Here is a 23,350-nt window from a genome sequence, read left to right as displayed (position 1 = left end):
CAGCTCAGACGACGAGGTGAAAGAAGAGGTTCATATCTTTCTGAACAGCTTGGCGGCGAGCTGGTATGACATGGGCATACAAAAACTTCCACAGCGTCTACAAAAATGCATCGACAGAAATGGTGATTGTGTCGAAAAATAGCTAAATGTTCAAGCTGTAAACTGATGTAAACCGTTGTAGAAATCAACATGTTATGTACTAATAAAAATATAAGAGACCTTACTTTTGAGATTACCCTCTTATAAACAGCGTGAGTCACTTAGGACGTAACAGCCATTTTATTTCGTGAACGGTTACACATATCGAAATGCGGTTTGCGTAAAACTATTAGAGCGTTGAGGGGCACGTATGTTTATGTTTGGGTAATGTATTTAGCGCTGGTACCGACGGAGATATTGAAGCAAGTACGTTTGCCTTAGTAGAACGTTTTATAACTGCATTCGATAGCTCTTGAGAAGAAAATTACAGACACATATCGTTTGTTAATGTTAACGATGGGAACTGCCGTAAGAAATTCGAGAAATATCCTAGGATGTGAGAGCATGGAGGCCGGGAACGGCATTTGCGGTGCAAACACGGACAAGCAGGCGTTTCGGACCAGACTGCGTAGTTCTATAGTGTAAGGAAGGCCTGCGCTACGAGAATAAAGCTTTATTTGCCCTTGAACCAACTTACGACCTAGGTGCAGCTTTGCCTACGAACGTTGTCCGGAAATTTGACATAGGCTCAGATGTAGCGTATCGCAAAGGGCTTAGGAAAACTATTTCACATTTGTGTATCTTGTCAGATTTACGTGAGATGAAATAGTGAAATCAATTGTTCATTCTTCAAAAATAAAGAGGTCTTATAAGCTGCGAAAAGGAACCACAGTATTAAATATCTAAATGTTAGAAGGAAGATCTGACATATCTTTTCCTGTACGTGGCTGTGTGCTTCTTAGAGGTAAAATACATGCTGTCGGACAACTGTGTCCCCCTACACTGCTCTAAATTATATCGTTAGGGATACATTCGTCGAACAAAACATTTTATTAAAATTACTTTGGTTACCACCTGTACACCGCAAAATAAATATTCTTCTTAACGAAACGCAAGCGCGTAATGACAGTATTATCAGCTACGTGCAATACACCATGTCGACTTATTTGACAGTGCAGAGCAATTTCGTACACACGTAAATCAAATAAACAATTTTCTAACAATGGTTTGGTAAGCACACAAATCACATAACATAAATTTTGTCTTCAAAAAAAAAAAAAAAAATCCTTTATTTAAGCATGTGTTCAAACCGTTGACCATAGACAGATAGGCACATTTGCAAGCGCCGTTCGAGAGAGCAATGAATTACAGTGGATGACATGGTAGAAGATGCACTGACGATTCGCCGACACATATCATCTGGCGTAGTCGGAGCTCCACCATAGTCTGCATCTTTGATTGCTCCCCAAAGAAAGAAATCAAGGTGAGTCGAACAGGGGGACCTCGCAGGCTATTTGACAACAGAACTCCGTCCTATCCAACGTCCAGGAAAGTTCTGATTCAGTATTTGCATAGCAACACGGGACGAGTGAGCTGCCCATTGTCACGTTGCAGCCACATACCCCGTCAAACATCCAAGTTTAACTCTTCTAGAAGAACCGGCAGAATTTTCGTCGGAAATTGTGCGTACAAATGCCTGAGATGAAGTAAAGTGCCACAGTGTAATTTCCTATGATACCGCACCATGTGTTCACACTCCACGGCCTTTGATGTCGCGCCTGAAGAAGCCAGTGTGGATTTTCGGCTGCCCAGTGGTGCACGTTACGGACATTTCCATTAGCGTGGTTAGCAAACGTCGCCTCATCGGTAAAGAGCACACGTTCGAAGAACGTAGGGTCTTCTCTCAGTTGCTTAAGGGCAAACCGATGAAACTGTGTACGACGTTCGAAATCACGCTCGTCGAGTGTCTGACGTAGTGACAGATGACAGGGATGGGAGATCTGTCAATGGAGGATGCTGATTCCACGTTCCTTGGAAATGTGTCTTGTACCACTGTGCGGATTCATTAGCGTCGTAGCCAGAACGGCTTCTTCGTGTTAGTTGCAGTCTCCTTTCTTGTCCTCTTTTTGACGTCCAAACAGCGTGTCCGCACTAGCGTCTTAATAATTCGTGCAATTGCCTGGCGCGACGGACATTGCCGATCCGGATAGATAGCCCTCTACTGTTTTTACGGCATTTCTTTTACATTCACCATATAATAGTTGCATATCCATTTCTCCTCATTGGTGTACACGTCTGCACGCAGCGAATGTCGAAGAAGAAACGAGAGGCACGCAGTGCAGACACCTAGACAGGTGAATGTGTTGACGTTCTGACACAGCGTAGCACGAGAGCTCTGTTTCACAGTGTTTTCACCGCAAAGGCCGATTCCAGCCACCGTGCTCTCAAATTCTAGAACATTTCTCGAATTTTTTTACGACATCTTTCAACGTCAGCATTAATAAACGCTTTATCACTAACTGTCTCCTCAACACCTGTCTAATGCCGTTCCGTTTTGGAAAACGTATTTGCTTCAATATACCCGTTTATACCAGCGCTAAAAACATTAACCAAACAAAAATACACGTTCCCCTCGAATCTTTAACATTTGCCGAAAACTGCGTTTTGAAATGTGTAACAGTTCAGGAATTAAAAGGGGTGTCTATGTCTCACGTGATTCATCCTTTTCGTAAGGAAAGGAAAAATTAGTCTCATTACCTCTTTCTCTAGGGTTCATATACGGTGTTTTGATCAAAGATTAACCTGTTACACGAAGATAGCAGAAAGACAATACTTAAGTTGCAATGATGTGTGTGTTGACAGCAGACTGCATTAATGTTAACACACAGCGAACCTTCCTTGTATGTACACACGAACCCAACTGCAGTGCCTATTTTTCAACTTAACGTTATTTCTTGTATTTCAGGTCGCTGCTACTTCACTCTACGTCAACACCGAGGACATCGCACAGACCTATTGGGTAAGTCCGAAACCGTAAACACGTACATAGAACATTAAAAATACGTACTATTTATTTTATTTATTCTGGAAAGAACAGCGTCAAAATCCTTGTCTTACACCTAACCAGGCATTCTTCATATCTCACACATGCTCAGTGTCCGCTGCTTCGCTCGCGTAGACTGTATGGCCTTCAGAGATTTTTTCGTTTTTGTTTAATCGAATTTTGATGTTGTTCACAAACTGCAACACCTTCAAGCATTTCACGCTAATTAAGTCCATATAATCATGGTCTTCTCCGAATGTACTTTACCCAAAAAGCGATTCTCGTATCTTGACTCAAAGTTTTTGTCAATCAGCCCTTTGGCGTAGAGATATTTCCATAGCAACTTGCATCCCGTAGCAAACATTTATTTATATCTAACCGAAAAGTGAAATACCAAATTTAACTTAAAATTTTTTTAACGTACAGAAGTACTTTCAAAAAAAATTTCACCTCTATTGCACCCTGTTAGTTCTTCAGTAATTATTTAATTTCCGACATACGAATAATCTCACCCACTATTTTACCCCCACAGTAATTGAAATTCAAAAAATGCTGAAACGTATTCTTTACTTTCCGACAGAGAAACCAGATACCTGTTTTCGTAGTTCTAGCTTCAAAATTCCTTTAATAGCGACATACTTTCAAAAAGCCTTTCATCCCCTATTCCGCATCCTTAGGAATGGAATTTCGGACCTTTCTTAAACGTTGCCTGCAGTATAAGATCCATACCCTATCCAAAATTCAAGCTTCTATCTTTACTGCCGGCCGAAGTGGCCGTGCGGTTCTAGGCGCTGCAGTCTGGAACCGCAAGACCGCTACGGTCGCAGGTTCGAATCCTGCCTCGGGCATGGATGTGTGTGATGTCCTTAGGTTAGTTAGGTTTAACTAGTTCTAAGTTCTATGGGACTAATGACCTCAGAAGTTGAGTCCCATAGTGCTCAGAGCCATTTTTTTTTTTCTATCTTTACTGCTTTGGGCTGGGCGATGATGAGTGTCAGTGAGCACATTGTTTTTATGCTCATTAGGAGATACACAAGGTGTTTGGCTATTATAGGTACAAACGAAACTGGCGACTAGACAGTGAAAGAAGGAAATAATCCTAATAAACACAGGTCCGCAAAGCAATGCTTTCTCCGATGCGATGCACAAGAGCTGCCGTGCCAGTGTTAACAACATTGTTAACGTCTAAGGCTAGGTTTTGTATTACCTTCGTTGCGGTTAAAGGACGCGTATGTGGTACATGGATCATGGTGCACCGTCATCTGACTGTTTGGGAACACGTAGCACCAATTTTGAGCAAGTGTATCGGTGGTGGCTCTCAATACCACGGCTTCCAAGGTTCCCTGAATTGAACCAGATGGATTTTCTCTCTTTGGGTATTTTTAAAAGTTTTAGTACATTCCAGCATTTTTAATAGTGTCGATGAAGGCGGACGAGCGTCTATGAGAAGACGCGCTGAAACCTGAGTTCCGGTGAACGGTTGCCATGTGGGACACTTCTCGTAATGTCTTTGCCCCCAAGCGCGTATCTGTGGTTCGAATCCACTGGGCTCAGTTACGAGGTGTTCATGTACCCTGTCGTGGTAGCGGTATTGGCGAAATCATTAGTTTCTGGACCTATGTTTACTGGGATGGTTATCCTCTACTCGCCCCTTTCGTTTGTACCTATAATAGTGAAACATCCTGTTTATTTGAAGTTTATTCCATACGAAATCCGATACTCAGAAATAACTATAATGTATTCTTCGACATTTGTTTGGTGATTTTTCTGACATTTCGCCAAGACGAGTGGCTGGCGTTGTCACAGCTTCACCTTCTGTTGCCGGCGGGAGACTTCGAGAAGTGTATCGGGTGAAGCTGTGACAATGCAAGCCATTAGCGATGGCGAAACGTCTGAAACATCATAAAAGAAACGTCAGCCGAAAAACCAGAGACAGAAACCAACAGACAGTTTGTCAACAAGAGGTCACGAAAACCGTAACAATTTGGAAATAAAGTGTAAATAAAATGAAGTATTCTGAATACAAAATAGTCCCCCATTCGGATCTCCGGTCGGGAACTAATCAGAAGAAACAAAAGTGGCGTTCTGAAAATGGTTCAAATGGCTCTAAGCACTACGGGACTTTTCGTCTGAGGTCATCAGTCCCCTAGACTTAGAATTAAACCTAACTAACCTAAGTACATGACACACATCCATGTCCGAGGCAGGATTCGAACCTGCGACCGTAGCGGTTGCGCGGTTCCGGACTGAAGCGCCTAGAACCACTCGGCCACAGCAGCCGGCCCTGGCATTCTGCCGGCCGCAGTGGCCGAGCGAATCTAGGCGCTTCAGTCCGGAACCGCGCGACCACTACGGTCGCAGGTTCGAATCCTGCCTCGGACATGGATGTGTGTGTTGTCCTTTTTTTAAGTTAGGTTTAACTAGTTCTTCGTTCTAGGGGACTGATGACCTGAGAAGTTAAGTCCCATAGTGATCAGAGCCATTTGAACCTGGCGTTCTACGGATCGGAGGTAATGGCAAGGAAAGCGTTTCTGAAGAAGAGAAATTAGTTGCCATCGAGTGTAGATTTAAGAGTCAGGAAGTCCTTTCTGAAATTATTTGTATAAAGTTTAGCCTAGAGTTTAGCCATTTATGGAATTGAAACATGGACGATAAATAGTTTAGAGATGAATGGAATAGAAGCATTTGAAATGTGGTGCTACAGAAGAATGCTGGAGGATAGATGGGTAGATCACGTAAATAATCAGGAGCTATTGAATAGAACTGAGGAGAAGAGAAATTAGTGGTAGAACCTGGCTTGAAGAAGGGATCGATTGGTAGGACACATTCTGAGGCATCAAGGGATCACCAATTTAGTACTGGAGGGAATCATGGGGGGAAGGGGGTGGAGGGTAAAAATCGTAGAGGGAAACCAAGAGATGAATACAGCAAGCAGATTCAGAAGGATGTATGCTGCAGTAGGTACTGGGAGATGAAGAGTCTTGCACAGGATAGAGTAGGATGGAGAGCTGCATCAAACCAGCCTTTAGACTGAAGACCACAACAACAACGTAAGTACTGCAAACAGTAGTGGTTATAGCAGAGAAAAGAATGGATGATGAAAAGCAGAAGAAGAACAGTCGCAGGCAGCTTCATATTAACTGGGAGGCACCGGCAGCAGTAAACGTGAGAGAGACGGTGGTAGATTGAGAGAATCAGGGATGTGACTGAAAGCAAATGGTGAGTGAGGGGGAAATGTTTAGAAACGAAAACAGAAAGAAGCGCAGATTGGAGAGTGTGGACACGTTTGGTGTGCTGTTTGACAGGCAAAAACTGGCGAGATACGTTAATGTCTTAGAGAAATGGTCAGCTGCTTCTTGAATGCTACGGGACACTGAAGTGTGAGCAGAGAGTGGGGGCGTACGGCGGCAACAGGGAAGCAGCCTCCTAATGTTTTCCTTTGGCTGGGGTATGAGATAAATGAGATGACGTATTGCAATAGTGATTAATCTGTCTGATGCGAGGTACTGGGTTGTTTACCAACTGGGCTGCCTATGAAGCTTGTCTCGACGCGTCCGTCCTGTAGTGACTCTAGTGAAACGTTTTTTGTTTTCTCGAGCTAAATCTGAGTCTGATGTTTGTGTGACAAGTCTGTGGAAAAGATGAGCTACGCGCCTGCCCACAGTCACCGCTTCGCTAGTCACAAGGAAATTCATGTTGCAGCTCTCCACGCAGTCTGCTCGTGGCGCGAGAGTGATTTCCGCGAAGAAGTGAGTGTCATCTCTTCCGCTGCTCACTTCCTTGCGTCGTGTTGACGCGCGGTAGGACACGATTGCAACGATGAATCTGCCGCTAATAGTTTCTTGGACGTGAGCCATATCGGAATTTCCTACCGAGTCTGCAGGTAGTTTACTATTTAATTAGCAGCAGCTTCCAATTGTACCAGCTATGACGGCTTCTTCTCGTTCCATTCACATATGGACTGACGAAACAATGATTGCTTAACTCTAGACATACCGCTACGTACCTGCTTAATGCACTACTGGTCATTAAAATTGCTACACCACGAAGATGACGTGCTACAGACGCGAAATTTAACCGACACGAAGAAGTTGCTGTGATATGCAAATGATTAGCTTTTCAGAGCATTCACACAAGGTTGGCGCTGGTGGCGACACCTACAACGTGCTCACGTGGGGAAAGTTTCCAATCGATTTCGCATACATAAACAGTAGGTGACTAGCGTTGCCTGGTGAAACGTTGTTGTGATGCCTCGTGTAAGGAGGAGAAATGCGTAACATCACGTATCCGACCTTGGTAAAGGTCGGATTGTAGCCTATCGCGATTGCGGTTTATCGTATCGCGACACTGCAGATCTCGTTGGTCGAGATCCAATGACTGTTAGCAGCATATGGAACCGGTGCGTTCAGGAGGGCAATACGGAACGCCGTGCTGGATCCCAACGGCCTCGTATCACTAGCAGTCGAGATGACAGGCGTCTTATCCGCATGGCTGTAACGGATCGTGCAGCCACGTCTCGATCCCTGAGTCAACAGATGGGGACGTTTGCAAGACAACAACCATCTGCACGAACATTTCGATGACGTTTGCAGCAGCACGGACTATCAGCTCGGAGACCGTGGCTGCGGTTACCCTTGACGCTGCATCACAGACAGGAACGCCTGCGATGGTGTATTCAACGACGAACCTGGGTGCACGAATGCCAAAACTTCATTTTTTCGGGTGAATCCAGGTTCTGTTTACAGCGTCACGATGGTCGCATCCGTGTTTGGCGACATCGCGGTGAACGCACAATGAAAGCGTGTATTCGTCATGCCATACTGGCGTATCACCCGGCGTGATGGTATGGGGTGCCATTGGTTACACGTCTCTGTCACCTCTTATTCGCATTGACGGCACTTTGAACAGTGGACGTTAGATTTCAGATGTGTTATGACCCGTGGCTCTACCCTGCATTCGATCCATGCGAAACCCTACATTTCAGCAGGATAATGCGAGATCGCATGTTGCAGGTCCTGTACGGGCCTTTCTGGAAACAGAAAATGTTCGACAGCTGCCCAGTCCAGCAGACTCTCCAGATCTCTCACCAACTGAAAACCTCTGGTCAATGGTGGCCGAGCAACTGGCTCGTCACAATATGCCAGTCACTACTCTTGATGAACTGTGGCATCGTGTTGAAGCTGCATGGGCAGCTGTACCTGTACACGCCATCCAATGCCCAGACGTATCAAGGCCGTTATTACGGCCAGAGGTGGTTGTTCTCGGTACTGATTTCTCAGGATCTATGCACCCAAATTTCGTGAAAATTTAATCACATGTCAGTTCTAGTATATTATGTTTGTCAAATGAATACCCGTTTATCATGTGCATTTCTTCTTGGTGTAGCAATTTTAATGGTCATTAGTGTAGCTTGCTTGTCCGTCTTTGAAACGATGTCTACGCTCAGACATGTGTATTGTGTGTATTAAACGGGGGACATAGAAGCAACAGAGAGGCTTCGTCGCGCCGTAGCCCTCGGCAGTTGAGAACCCCACAACAGGCCACAGCAGTCTACCCACCCCACCGCCGCCCCACACCAAACGCAGTGTTTTTGTACGGTTCGGGCTCCAGTGGACGCCTCGCTCCCCCCCCCCCCCCCCCTCCCCTCTCCCCGGGATCGTCTCATACCACACGAGTGTAACCCCAATGTTTGTGTGGTACAGTAATTATGGTGTACGCGTACGTGGAAACAGTGATTGAGCAGCAATAGCCGACATAGTGTAACGGAGGCGGAATAATGGGAACCAGCCCGCATTCGCCGGCTGGTGAAGCTACAGTTAATTTGCCTAAATCCTTGGAGAAGTGCCTACAAAGTGAATGTGGGTGAACACCGCCCACTACTCTCGCCAGTTGCTTTTGTATACTCGGAATGCACTTTCTAAGCGATAACTTACCCTAGAAAAATATGACACAAATGAGTGGAGCTATGTTGGTTGGTTTGCTTCCAGTATTAGCAATTATACAAAGAGCAGAACTTGTTATAATTACTTGTTTTACAAAATCAGTTGAAATTCTCATCAATATTCATACTAAAAAATAATGTGGAATATTCTGTCTCATTCGCTGACTCCAATCCCGCAATTGTTAGTGTTTTCTAACTGTACAGTACACAGTATACGTTTTTTTCTGAAGTAGCATCTGTTTGTTGGGAAACACTTCTCTATTATTTGAAAAAACGTTGTTAGCAATTCCTTCTAGTGCTTTCTACTTAAGCGCATTAACGCTTGTTACGTATGCAGAAACTACAACCATACTTGGAAGGTCATTCACTTGTATATCGGACAGGAGTGAAGACAAAACTGAACCATGTAAGACTCCGTTATTTCTTCCTGCCATCAAAATTTTCTCACCGTTCTGAATTATTTAGCAAAACACTTTTTGCATCGTTTTTGTTAGACGTGTTTCCTGTTTGTTGTAGAATCGTGGTACTGTTCTATGCTCAAGAACTATCACGTTTTTGGATAACGAAAATCTCCTCTGTAATAATCAATATGGATTCCGCAAGCAGGGATCTTAATGAAACTCAGCTCGCTCTGTTCCTCCACGAGATTCAGCTTCAACACGATACCACAGTTCATCAAGAGTAGTCACTGGCTTATTGTGACGAACCAGTTGCTCGACCACCATTGACCAGACGTTTTCAATTGGAGAGAGATCTGGAGAATGTACTGGCCAGGGCAGCAGTGGAACATTTTCTGTATCCAGAAAGGCCCGTACAGGACCTGCAACGTGCGGTCGTGCATTATCCTGCTGAAATGTAGGGTTTCGCAGGGATCGAATGAAGGGTAGAGCCGGGGGTCATAACACATCTGAAATGTAACGTCCACTGTTCAAAGTGCCGCCTATGCGAACAAGAAGTGACCGACACGTGTAACCAATGGCACCCCATACCATCACGCCGGGTGATACGCCAGTATGGCGATGACGAATACACGCTTCCAATGTGCGTTCACCGCGATGTCGCCCAACTCGGATGCGACCATCATGATGCTGTAAACAGAACCTGGATTCATCCGAAAAAATGAAGTTTTGGCATTCGTGCACCCAGGTTCGTCGTTGAGTACAGCATCGCAGGCGCTTCTGCCTGTGATGCAGCGTCAAGGGTAACTGCAGCCGTGGTCTCCGAGCTGATAGTCCGTGCTGCTGCAAACGTCGTCGAACTGTTCGTGCAGATGGTTGTTGTCTTGCAAACGTCCCCATCTGTTGACTCAGGGATCGAGACGTGGCTGTACGATCCGTTACAGCCATGCGGATAAGATGGCTGTCATCTCCACTGCTAGTGATACGAGACCGTTGGGATCCAGCACGGAGTTCCGTATTGCCCTCCTGAACCCACCGATTCCATATTCTGCTAACATTCGTTGGATCTCGATCAACGCTAGCAGCAATGTCGCGATACGAGAAACCGCAATCGCATTAGGCTACAATCCGACCTTTATCAAAGTCGGAAACGTGATGGTACGCATTTCTCCTCCTTACACGAGGCATCACAACAACGTTTCACCAGGCAACGCCGGTCAACTGCTGTTTGTGTATGAGAAATCGATTGGAAACTTTCCTCATGTCAGCACGCTGTAGGTGTCGCCACCGGCGCCAACCTTGTGTGAATGCTCTGAAAAGCTAATCATTTGCATGTTGTTGTTGTTGTTGTGGTCTTCAGTCCTGAGACTGGTTTGATGCAGCTCTCCATGCTACTCTATCCTGTGCAAGCTTTTTCATCTCCCAGTACCTACTGCAACCTACATCCTTCTGAATCTGCTTAGTGTATTCATCTCTTGGTCTCCCTCTACGATTTTTACCCTCCACGCTGCCCTCCAATACTAAATTGGTGATCCCTTGATGCCTCAGAACATGTCCTACCAACCGATCCCTTCTTCTGGTCAAGTTGTGCCACAAACTTCTCTTCTCCCCAATCCTATTCAGTACTTCCTCATTAGTTATGTGATCTACCCATCTAATCTTCAGCATTCTTCTGTAGCACCACATTTCGAAAGCTTCTATTCTCTTCTTGTCCAAACTGTTTATCGTCCATGTTTCACTTCCATACATGGCTACACTCCATACGAATACTTTCAGAAATGACTTCCTGACACTTAAATCAATACTGGATGTTAACAAATTTCTCTTCTTCAGAAACGCTTTCCTTGCCATTGCCAGCCTGCATTTTATATCCTCTCTACTTCGACCATCATCAGTTATTTTGCTCCCCAAATAGCAAAACTCCTTTACTACTTTAAGTGCCTCATTTCCTAATCTAATTCCCTCAGCATCACCCGACTTAATTAGACTACATTCCATTATCCTTGTTTTGCTTTTGTTGATGTTCATCTTATATCCTCCTTTCAAGACACTGTCCATTCCATTCAACTGCTCTTCCAAGTCCTTTGCTGTCTCTGACAGAATTACAATGTCATCGGCGAACCTCAAAGTTTTTATTTCTTCTCCATGAATTTTAAAACCTACTCCGAATTTTTCTTTTGTTTCCTTTACTGCTTGCTCAATATACAGATTGAACAACATCGGGGAGAGGCTACAACCCTGTCTTACTCCCTTCCCAACCACTGCTTCCCTTTCATGTCCCTCGACTCTTATAACTGCCATCTGGTTTCTGTACAAATTGTAAATAGCCTTTCGCTCCCTGTATTTTACCCCTGCCACCTTTAGAATTTGAAAGAGAGTATTCCAGTCAACATTGTCAAAAGCTTTCTCTAAGTCTACAAATGCTAGAAACGTAGGTTTGCCTTTCCTTAATCTTTCTTCTAAGATAAGTCGTAAGGTCAGTATTGCCTCACGTGTTCCAGTGTTTCTACGGAATCCAAACTGATCTTCCCCGAGGTTGGCTTCTACTAGTTTTTCCATTCGTCTGTAAAGAATTCGTGTTAGTATTTTGCAGCTGTGACTTATTAAGCTGATAGTTCGGTTGATATGCAAATCATTTGCATATCAGAGCATATTCTTCCTGTCGGTTAAATTTCTCGCCTGTTGCACGTCATCTTCGTGGTGTAGCGATTTTAATGGCCAGTAGTGTATTAGTTCCTCCCGCATAGACATCGCATAATGGCCATAACGATAAAATTCGAGAAATTAGAGCTAATACAGAGGCTTATCGGACAATCATGCTTCCCACGCACCATTCTCATGTGGAACAGGGAAGAAGGGATTAGTTGGTGCTACCAGAAGTACCCCTCGAACGCAACTGCATGTGGCTTGCAGAATATCACGTGTACTTAGATGATAATTCTGTAAACATTAAGCGACAACGATTTTACCACACGGAGTGCCGGCATCGCTTCGATCACATACTTACTAGTGGCGAGGCAATTTTAGAAATAGCATAGCAGGAAGTAAAATATACCACTGCGTTTGAGATGAAGCAGAAAACACGCTGCGGATAACATTTCAGTGTCGGGCGTTTACACGATGATGTCCAGCTGTGAAGGGCCGAGATGCATCAGGAAGCAGTTGTGTGCAGCTGTCTGTTATCGCCTGCCAGGGTAACAGGAGGCCGATATATGAGCCGGTTTATCTGCCGCGGCCAGAAATAAACCACGGAGATACGTGCCGGCCGTCTCGCATTGAACCTGCCGTTGCTCATATCGACATGTTTACCATTTTCCCGCGGAGGTGTGGCTGTTTACTTCTCACGCGCAGAAGGCCGAATCGTTGTTACAAAATTATCGTCCCTCTGTACGGCAGTGCTAAATTTGTGTACTGCATTTCAACCTTATCTACGTTGTTTTTCGTTGGTTTAACGAAGAGGGTGTGGCTTTTGTGAATGAGCGAGTGTCGTACGGAAAACACCAACATGTTATCTCACTTTCGAATGGTCAACTACGGGCCTGGTTCAGTGCGAATCATACATATTCAATAACAATGGCTCATTAAGATTGTAATGTCCTTGTGCGGCGCGAAGGTGACAACTGACGTTGTACTGTACATCTACAACATACGTGCTGACTGAGGGTACCTCGTAGCAGTACATTTTTTTTCTCGTTTTTCACTCACATATTAAACGACGGAAAACTGAATGTCTTCACGTACGTATAAGCGCATTAATCACGACTACTCATCATAACTAGGCAATGTGTAAGATCGTCGCACAGTCTGTTTGCAACACAGCTTCTACAAATTTACACAGTAGGGTTTCAGGAGAACTGTGTTGTCTTTCTTTCAAGAAATCACATTTATGTTCCTCGAGCATTCCTGTTACAATTTAGTATTGACCATACCCACTTGCTAGAGCGTTCAAATGGTTCAAATGGCTCTGAGCACTATGGGACTTCTGATGTCACCAGTCCCCTAGAACTTATAACTACTTAAACCTAACTAACCTAAGGACATCACACACATCCATGCCCGAGGCAGGATTCGAACCTGCGACCGTAGCGGTCGCGCGGTTCCAGAATGTAGCGCCTAGAACCGCTCGGCCACTCCGGCCGGCGCTAGACTAGCCTTCGCAGCGTGTCCCTAACTCGTTCGTGTCAGCTGTCGCGCTTACTTGATGCAGACTCCAAACATATAAAATGTTTATTTGACACCACAAACGGTCGCTCCTGCTGCCATTGCTTCAGTTTACTGGTTTTAGCGTATTTTTAGCAATATTTGAAATAAATGTGGTTGCTATTATTAATTCAGTTTTCCAGGTTTGTGATTACATTTGAAAATAGCGACTCAGGCGTCGAAACTAGTTATGTAACCTTTTAAAAATTTCGCTGAAATGGCACGGCCCACATCCTTCGCCATCTCTCCCTAATCCGATGGGACCGATGACGCCGTTGTTTGGTCCCTTCCCCCAGGTCAATCAACCAACTTCCAAATATCCGTAGTTTCGCCCTCAATGTTATATCCTTCGAGCATCAGATAGAGCGGAGGGTTGTAAAAGCGCCTTTGGCTTTGCTGATGCGGCTGTTAATGTCCTCTGTTGCACCACCATACGGTTTAATCATGCTTCCAAGGTAGCAAAACGTTTCCACCTCTTCGATTGCCTGGTTCCCAAGCTCAAGCTCGCCACTGTTATTATCATTTGCCCTCATATCCTATGTTTTTTGGGCATTAAGATTTCCTTCGCTGCAGATTTCAAATCTTCTACTTTCTCTTTGATGTCGTTGCGGCTGTGGTATACACGGCAAAGGTCATCTGCATAATCTAGGTCTTCTAGATGTGTTCCATTGCTGCATTTTATTCCTCACACTTTATCCATTGCTTCTGTCATTACAAGATTCAGTACTATGTTAAATAGTATCGGTGAGAGTATGTACCCTTGCTTAACTTCTGTTTTCACTGCTATTGGATCTGAAAGTAGACCTTGATGTTGAACTTGGCATGCACTCCAAAAGAGCAATTATTGTCTTGAGAATTCCAAAAGTTTGCAATGACCTCCATTTGCAACTAGTAGCAGGAAATAAATAAAATATTGTTTTCAGAAGTGTCAGCTGTGGTTACTGAATTTCGCAACCTGTATAACGTTCAACCATACATTCTTCCTTCTATAGTGTATACGTTCTGCCGTTCTGACCACAGCTGGCCCAGGCGATACCGACCGACCACCGTGTCATCCTTCAGCCAAAGGTGTCATGTGGATGTTGTATGGTAGGGGGGCGGGGGGGCGGGTCGCGGTCTTCTCTGCGCTCCCCTGCTCGTTGCCGGCTTTCCAGTTCTTGGAGCGGCTATTTCTCATTCCAGTAGCTCCTCAACTTGCGTCATGTGGCTGATGGCGTCCTCCCATCAAGGCAAAATCCTTGGCAGTACTGGGAACTGAACACGTATCATCCACCCACCCACGTACAGATGCGGACAGACAGTATACGCACAATCAGTAAAATTTCGTTCAAATGGTTCAAAAATGGCTCTGAGGACTATTGGACAACATCTGAGCTCATCAGTCCCCTAGAACTTAGAACTACTTAAACCTAACTAACCTAAGCACATCACACACATCCGTGCCCGAGGCAGGATTCGAACCTAATATGATTACGAAGTCTTTCGCGACGGAGTCCTTGCAAAAAAAGTTCTCGGTTTAATTATCGCGTCAAATTTGGATAAAATCCCAAGCTTTCAATGACTACCTCCGTCGTCAGGGGTAAAACTGGCTGTCGTGGACCTCTGAGGCTTCCACTTTTATAAACAGTGGACGGCTTCTCATTGGCTGGATGACGTCACGGTGAAAACGTCCACAGATTTTGTTTGCGCGCTTTATCCAGAGTTGCTTGCAGCGCCATCCATCGCAACAGGGGGAGAACTGCGAGGAATGTAAGAAGTCTCCCTCTGCGCTCTTTCTTTATCAACTGCGCGCTTCCATGCATTGCTGAGTGCATAACCGGAGTCTCTGTGGAAATTATTTTCACAGACTTTTAATTTCAACTGCTTCCCTCATGACAGACTCCCAATAGTTTGAAGCGTGAGCAAGTAGTCTTGTTTCATCGAGTAAAAAAATCTGATGTTTATTTAACACACTGTGCTCAGCCAGAGCTGATTTTTCTAGGTACCTGTATTTCAGGTGACGCCGAAGATCCACACAGCGATCGGCAACAGTTCTTATAGACTGGCCCACGAAATGTTTCCCACACTGGCAAGGAATGCTGTAAATTCCCGGTACTCTCAGGCCGAGATTGTCTTTCTCGGCTCGCAACACCTCCTTAATCTTCCCGGGTGGCCGGAAGACTGGGCTGATTCCCTACCGGCTCAGGACTCTGCCGATCTTGCTGGTCGTTGCACCGCAGAATGGTAGCCGCGCGATGTGTTGGTCCTCTTGATGTGTTCGAACAGCGTCCTTCCCAGGTTTCTTCGCCAGATCACGATCGGAATATCCATTTTTTCTGAATACCGTCGTCAGATGGTTAATCTCGGAGCCGAGATGATCCTTGTCCGAAATAGTCCTTGCTCTGTGTACCAAGGTATTCAACATAGCTCTCTTGTGAGCTGGATGGTGAAAACTACGCGCGTTTAGATATAAATCTGTATGCGTCGGTTTTCTGTGCACAGAATGTCCGAGACGTCCATCTGATTTTCGCTCCACCAGCACATCTAAGAAGGGTAACTTCCCATCCTTCTCCACCTCCACTGTAAATCGTATGTTCTGATGTATACTATTCAAATAATCACGTTTTCACCGTGACGTCATCCAGCCAATGAGAAACCGTCCACTGCTTATAAAAGCGGAAGCCTCACCGGCCCACGACAGTCAGTTTTACCCCTGACGAAGGTGACGCAAGTAGTCATCGAAAGCTTGGGATGTTATCCAAATTTGACGCGGCAAGTAAACCGAGAACTTTTTATGCAAGGATTCGAACCTGCGACAGTATCGGTCGCGCGGTTCCAGACTGAAGCGCCTAGAACCGCTTGGCCATACCGGCCGGCTAAAATTTCGTTATTTCTTATTTAATCGTCATGATTCTGCAGGTTTAATGACCCGACAATGTTTTAGCTACAGATTACGGTCGTTCCGTAGCCACGGTGAACGGGCTGTGGAGCCTGAAGGCTGTCACGACCACTACTTCCTGCCAAGGTCCGCCCCCGAAGCGGCAGTGACCCAGTTCGCTTGCTGACCTCACGCAAGGCTTCCTTCCTTCCTTCCTTCCTTCCTTCCTTCTGTGGAGCGGCGGCCCTCCGGAAGGAGACCTTGCCGCAAGGTCGGGTCAGTGACGCTCCTACTGCTCGTTGCCAGCTCGTCACCTCCTGCTGCCTCTAGCCCCACCTCTTCCCACTGCCCCAAACGATGTTCCATCAGTAGCCAAATCGCCTCTGACGTGCATTAATCACGAGATTAATTCTAATCCAACGAAGTATCACTATCTACGTTTTCAGCTGTATATGAACTTGATCGAACTGCTTCGGTCCAAATATCTCTCCAGACAGTTCAAGATTCGACTGTACAAAACCCTGATCCAGCCTGTTGTTCCATATGGCTGTGAGACATGGAGTATCCGGAAACAGGACTTCCGTAAGCTCCTCGTTTTTGAGATAAAAGTGGTTCGGAAGATCTTCGGTCCGGTTCTGGATGCAGATACAGGCCAATGGAGGATCAGATACAACCAAGAGCTCGAGGAACTATACCAGCAGCCCAAAATAGCAGGAACTGTCAAACGAATGCAGTGGGCCGGCCATGTGGCCCGGATGGAGGATCACAGATGGCCTCGGAAGATCCTGGATTTCACACCTACAGGAAAGAGGCTGCCAGGGAGACCCGAGAAGCGCTGGAGGGATGGCCTCCATGAAGATTTAAACCAAGTGTCAAAAGATGTGAACGGATGGCGGATAGCAGCAATGGACAGAATACAGTGGAGGAGGAAACTTGTAGATGCGTGCGGTCCACTGGGCCTGATCACGTAGTAGTAGTGGTGGTAGTAGTAGTAGTATATGAACTTGAACTTACAAGAGCACGACCGGTTTCGTGATATCAGATCACATCTTCAAGTGTACGTCTATAAGACAGCCGCTCGTTACCTTCTAATATCGTGTCGGACCTCCTTTTGCACGGGGTCGTGAAGCTGCTCCACACGGCTTGGACTGAACAAGTCGTTGAAACTCCCTACAGATATATTGGGCCATGTTGCCCCTATGTTGCTGTTGTGGTCTTCAGTCCTGCAACTGGTTTGATGCAGCTCTCCATGCTACTCTATCCTGTGAAAGCTTCTTCATCTACCAGTACCTACTGCAGCCTACATCCTTCCGAATCTGCTTAGTGTATTCATCTCTTGGTCTCCCTCTACGATTTTTACCCTCCAAGCTGCCCTCCAATACTAAATTGGTGATCCCTTGATGCCTCAGAACATGTCCTACCAACCGATCCCTTCTTCTAGTCAAGTTGTGCCACAAACTCTTCTTCTCCCCAATCCTATCCAATACTTCCTCATTAGTTATGTGATCTACCCATCTAATCTTCAGCATTCTTCTGTAGCACCGCATTTCGAAAGCTTCTATTCTCTTCTTGTCCAAACTATTTATCATCCATGTTTCACTTCCATACATGGCTACACTCCATACGAACACTTTCAGAAACGACTTCCTGACACTTAAATCTATACTCGATACTAACAAATTTCTCTTCTTCAGAAACGCTTTCCTTGCCGTTGCCAGTTTACATTCTCTACTTCGACCATCATCAGTTATTTTGCTCCCCAAATAGCAAAACTCCTTTACTACTTTAAGCCCTCAGCATCACCCGACTTAATTCCACTTCATTCCATTATCCTCGTTTTGCTTTTGTTGATGTTCATCTCATACCCTCCTTTCGAGACACTGTCCATTCCGTTCAACTGCTCCTCCAAGTCCTTTGCTGTCTCTGACAGAATTACAATGTCATCGGCGAACCTCAAAGTTTTTATTTCTTCTCCATGGATTTTAATACCTACTCCGAACCTTTCTTTTGTTTCCTTTACTGCTTGCTCAATATACAGATTGAATAACATCGGGGAGAGGCTGCAACCCTGTCTCACTCCCTTCCCAACCGTCGACTCCTATAACTGGCATTTGGTTCCTGTACAAATTGTAAATAGACTTTCGCTTCCTGTATCTTACCCCTGCCACCTTCAGAATGTGAAAGAGAGTATTTCAGTCATGATTGTAGAAAGCTTTCTCCAAGTCTACAAATGCTAGAAACGTAGGTTTACCTTTTCTTTATCTATTTTCTAAGATAATTCGTAGGGTCAGTATTTCCTCACGTGTTCCAACATTTCTACGGAATCCAAACTGATCTTCCCCGAGGTCGGCTTCTACCAGTTTTCCCATTCTGCCCCTATAGCCGTCCACAATTGCGAAAGAGTTGCGGTGCAGGATTTTGTGCACAAACTCACCTCTCGATTATATCCCATAACTGTTCATGTTGGGCATTTTGGGTGCCGAGACCATTCTCTCGAAACTGTGCAGATTCAAACCAATCGCGAATAATTGTGGTCTGGTGTCATGGCGCATGGTAATCCATAAGAATTTCATCATTGATTGGCAACATAAAGGTCTTGAACGGTTGCATGTATCAAAACATGTGGTGCGTGGTTGAAATGATCTCAGCGACAAATCTAAAGTGTACAGTGAGAACCATTAGCTGTGCAACAACGAGGATGCAGTGGGAATGCATTTACATCGATTGGACGAACGTTATGAAAACAAACACTCGAAACCGACGTTTCACGTAAGTCACATGCAACGAAAATCTGTAACGCAACCATCTGTGTGTGGCGTGTTTATAATTATGTTTCATTTATATTTTAGGACAATTAATCTATAAAAACGCGCCAAATGTCAGAAAGAAAGCGTGTAAACCGTCTGATGATGAATCACAACGATTCGAAACCGGTAACGGTTTCCTTTGAATAAAGGAACTCAAAGTAAATTTGTGGCTGGTTGCCTTCCTAACACCATCAACGTAGTTTTCAGTGTCAATGTGAGAGCGCCATGCCCTCGCCGGTTTTGCGTACATACAGGTGAGGAGTTATTACGCGGCGTTTCTCAGCGGGTCACCCGCGCTGGCCCCCGCTGCAGCTGAGAGGACCCCCCACCACCGGAGCTCCGCCCCCACCACCACGCCCCCGCGAGCCGCAAGACGAGGTCGCTTGCTCGGCGATCACGTGGACAGCGGCTGATCGTGCTTCCCCCGACCCCGCACACCCACCTGTTGCTGCTGGCTCCGCAACCGCCTGGCGGAAACTGCGCTTCTCAAAACTCGCACCCAGAAGCGGCAGGCGGATACATAGCTGCATGATGCACGTCCGCGAAAGCGATTCTCAGACGGCGCGGCTGACGAAACGGCCAACACCGTCCCATATCAGAAACGCTTCCCTGAGGTCCCGCTTGACACGTTCGCGACTAAAAACGCATCCACGAAGAGTACGCAAGGCACACCGAGTAATGCAAACACTTCACAACAAAAAAATTCAAATGGCTCTGAGCACTATGGGACTTAACACCTGAGGTCATCAGTCCCCTAGAACTTAGAACTACTTAAACCTAACTAACCTAAGGACGTCACACACATCCATGCCCGAGGCAGGATTCGAACCTGCGACCGTAGCAGTCGCGCGGTTCCAGACTGAAGCGCCTAAACACGCTCGGCCATCATGGCCGGCACTTCACAACAACAACAACATATTTACTAAGATGGTATGTCCGAAAGAACAGATACCATCGGTGTCCAAGCAGCTCGTTAGAATGAAATTACAATGAAATAAACACCCTTAGCTGTCGCCGTCGAGGTATGTCAACGCCTCTAAGCAGCTAAGGGTGTTTATTTCATTGTAATTTCATTCTAACGAGCTGCTTGGACACCGATGGTATCTGTTCTTTCGGACATACCATCTTAGTAAATATATAGTTAAGGCTCACCGGCCACTTGACCATCTTCTTCTTCTGTGAGAATGCACAAACAGTGCCCGAACTCTTACGGGAATCGGCAAAGGGCCGCGAGTGTTGAGTATAATGGGCGGGGGCACTACGAATGAAGTGCGGGGCAATACGTTGAGAATGTGGGTTTCGCGGGAGGCGTGCCAGAGATAAGTCCCTGCAGTCGCGCTATCCTCTGTGTCTTCGGTGGCTCAGATGGATAGAGCGTCTGCCATGTAAGCAGGAGATCCCGGGTTCGTGTCCCGGTCGGGGCACACATTTTCATCTGTCCCCGTTGACGTAGGTCAACGCCTGTAAGCAGCTAAGGGTGTTTATTTCATTGTAACAACAACAACAACAACAAAAATGATGTGAAACAAAACCCTTGAATACATTCCGTAACAACCGATGCATCATTTAACCCTTGCAATATGAAGGGTGGGGGGAGGAAAGAGATACTTTGTGCCCACTGTCTGAAAATATTGTGATCTAGTCGTATAATTTACAACTTAAAAGTTTGAAAAAATATTTGTTTTGAATTATTCCTTATAGGGATTCTGTAATTGGCCAGCCAGAGTGGCCGAGCGGTTCCAGGCGCTACAGTCTGGAGCAGCGCAACCGCTACGGTCGCAGGTTCGAATCCTACCTCGGGCATGGATGTGTGTGATGTCCTTAGGTTAGTTAGGTTTAAGTAGTTCTAAGTTCTAGCCGACTGATGACCTCAGATATGTTAAGTCCCACAGTGCTCAGAGCCATTTCAACCAATTCTGTAATTGTTTCGAATTTTTCACTAAAACATAACCTAGAACATTAAGTCTTAGTTGCGAATGTGATTATTCGCAACAAATGTCATACTCATATGTTCAAGTTATGGACACTTATTACACGTCTATATAACTTTAAACCGTATGTTGCCAATTAAACTTTACGACAGTTAAATAAATCTGTATTTTTTTTACTTTTTGTTGTACTGTTTATAAGGTACCGGGCCTCTCTCTGTACACATAACGGAAAATGTGCTGAAATTGTTATTTTCTGGAACCTACACTATGTGATCAAAACTATCCGGAGACCTGGCTGCGTCCTCCATCGGTAACGCAGGAATTCAATATGGTGTTGGCCCACCCTTAGCCTTGATGACAGCTTCCACTCCCGCAGGCATACTTTCAATCAGGTCCTGGAAGGTTTCTTGGGGAATGGCAGCCCATTCTTCACGGAGTTCTGCAGAGAGGAGAGGTATCGATGTCAGTCTGTGAGGCCTGGCACGAAGTCTGCGTTCCAAAACATCCCAAAGGTGTTCTGTAGGATTCAGGTCAGGATTGTGGTCAGGCTAATCAATTATAGGGACGTTACTGTCGTGTAACCACTCCGCCACAGGCCGTGCATTATGAAGAGGTGCTCGTTCGTGTTGAAAGATGCAATCGCCATCTCCGAATTGCTCTTCAGGAGTGGGAAGCAAGAAGGTGCTTAAAGCACCAATGTAGGCCTGTGCCGAGCGCTTCTAGGCGCTTCAGTCTGGAACCGCGCGACCGCTACGATCGCAGGTTCGAATCCTGCCTCGGACATGGTTGCGTGTGATGTCCTTAGGTTAGTTAGGTTTAATTAGTTCTACGTTCTAGGGTACTACTGACCTCAGAAATTAAGTCCCATGGTGCTCAGAGCCATTTGAACCATTTAGGCCTGTGCTGTGATAGTGCCACACAGAACAGCAAGGAGCACAAGCCCCCTCCATGAAAAACACAACCACACCATAACAGAGCCACCTCCGGATTTTGCTGTTGGCACTACAAACGCCGGCAGATGACGTTCACCGAGCATTCGCCATACCCACACACTGCCATCGGATCCCCACATTGCGTACCGGATTCGTCACTTCACACAACGTTTTTCCACTGTTCAATCGTCCAATGTTTACGCTCCTTACACCAAGGGAGGCGTCGTTTGGCATTTACCGGCGTGATGTGTGGCTTATGAGCAGCCGCTCGACCATGAAATCCAAGTTTTCTCACCTCCCGCCCAACTGTCACAGTACTTGCAGTGGATCGTGATGCAGTTTGGAATTCCTGTGTGACGGTCTGGATAGATGTCTGCCTATTACACATTACGACCCTCTTCAACTATCAGCGGTCTCTGTCAGTCAAGAGACGAGGTCGGCCTGTACGCTTTTGTGCTGTACGTGCCCCTTCACGTTTCCACTTCACTATTACATCGGAAACAGTGGACCTAAGGATGTTTAGGTGTGTGGAAAGGTCGCGTACAAACGTATGACACAAGTGACACCCAATAACCTTACCACGTTCGAAGTCGATCAGTTCTGCGGAGTGCCCCGTTCTGCTCTCTCACGATGCCTGATGACTACTGAGGTCGCTGATAGGAGTAACTGGCAGTAGGTGGCAGCATCTACATCTACATCTACATACATACTCCGCAATCCACCATACGGTGCGTTGCGGAAGGTACCTCGTACCACAACTAGCATCTTCTCTCCCTGTTCCACTCCCAAACAGAACGAGGGAAAAATGACTGCCTATATGCCTCTGTACGAGACCTAATCTCTCTTATCTTATCTTTGTCGTCTTTCCGCGAAGTATAAGTTGGCGGCAGTAAAATTGTACTGCAGTCAGCCTCAAATGCTGGTTCTCTAAATTTCCTCAGTAGCGATTCACGAAAAGAACGCCTCCTTTCCTCTAGAGACTCCCACCCGACTTCCTGAAGCATTTCCGTAACACTCGCGTGATTATCAAACCGACCAGTGAGAAATCCAGCAGCCCGCCTCTGAATTGATTCTATGTCTTCCCTCAATCTGACGTGATAGGGATCCCAAACGCTCGAGCAGTACTCAAGAATAGGTCGTATTAGTGTTTTATAAGAGGTCTCCTTTACACATGAACCACATGTTCTCAAAATTCTACCAATGAACCGAAGACGACTATCCGCCTTCCCCACAACTGCCATTACATGCTTGTCCCACTTCAT

The 23,350-nt window shown here is 45.7% G+C and overlaps 1 protein-coding gene across 1 annotated transcript in view; it reads left to right on the top strand.

The window, feature by feature from the left end:
* Positions 1-23,350, top strand: part of LOC124552229 (peroxidase-like) — a 339,571-nt gene that overhangs the window by 128,838 nt on the left and 187,383 nt on the right. The window contains exon 3 of the mRNA XM_047126501.1: positions 2,945-2,998. The gene's annotated coding sequence lies outside the window, so the exon portion shown is untranslated. The remainder of the gene's footprint in view (positions 1-2,944; positions 2,999-23,350) is intronic.

This window comes from Schistocerca americana, chromosome 10 (genome assembly GCF_021461395.2).
Source record: "Schistocerca americana isolate TAMUIC-IGC-003095 chromosome 10, iqSchAmer2.1, whole genome shotgun sequence".
NCBI lineage: Eukaryota > Metazoa > Arthropoda > Insecta > Orthoptera > Acrididae > Schistocerca > Schistocerca americana.
This window is presented reverse-complemented; position numbering and strand designations above follow the sequence as displayed.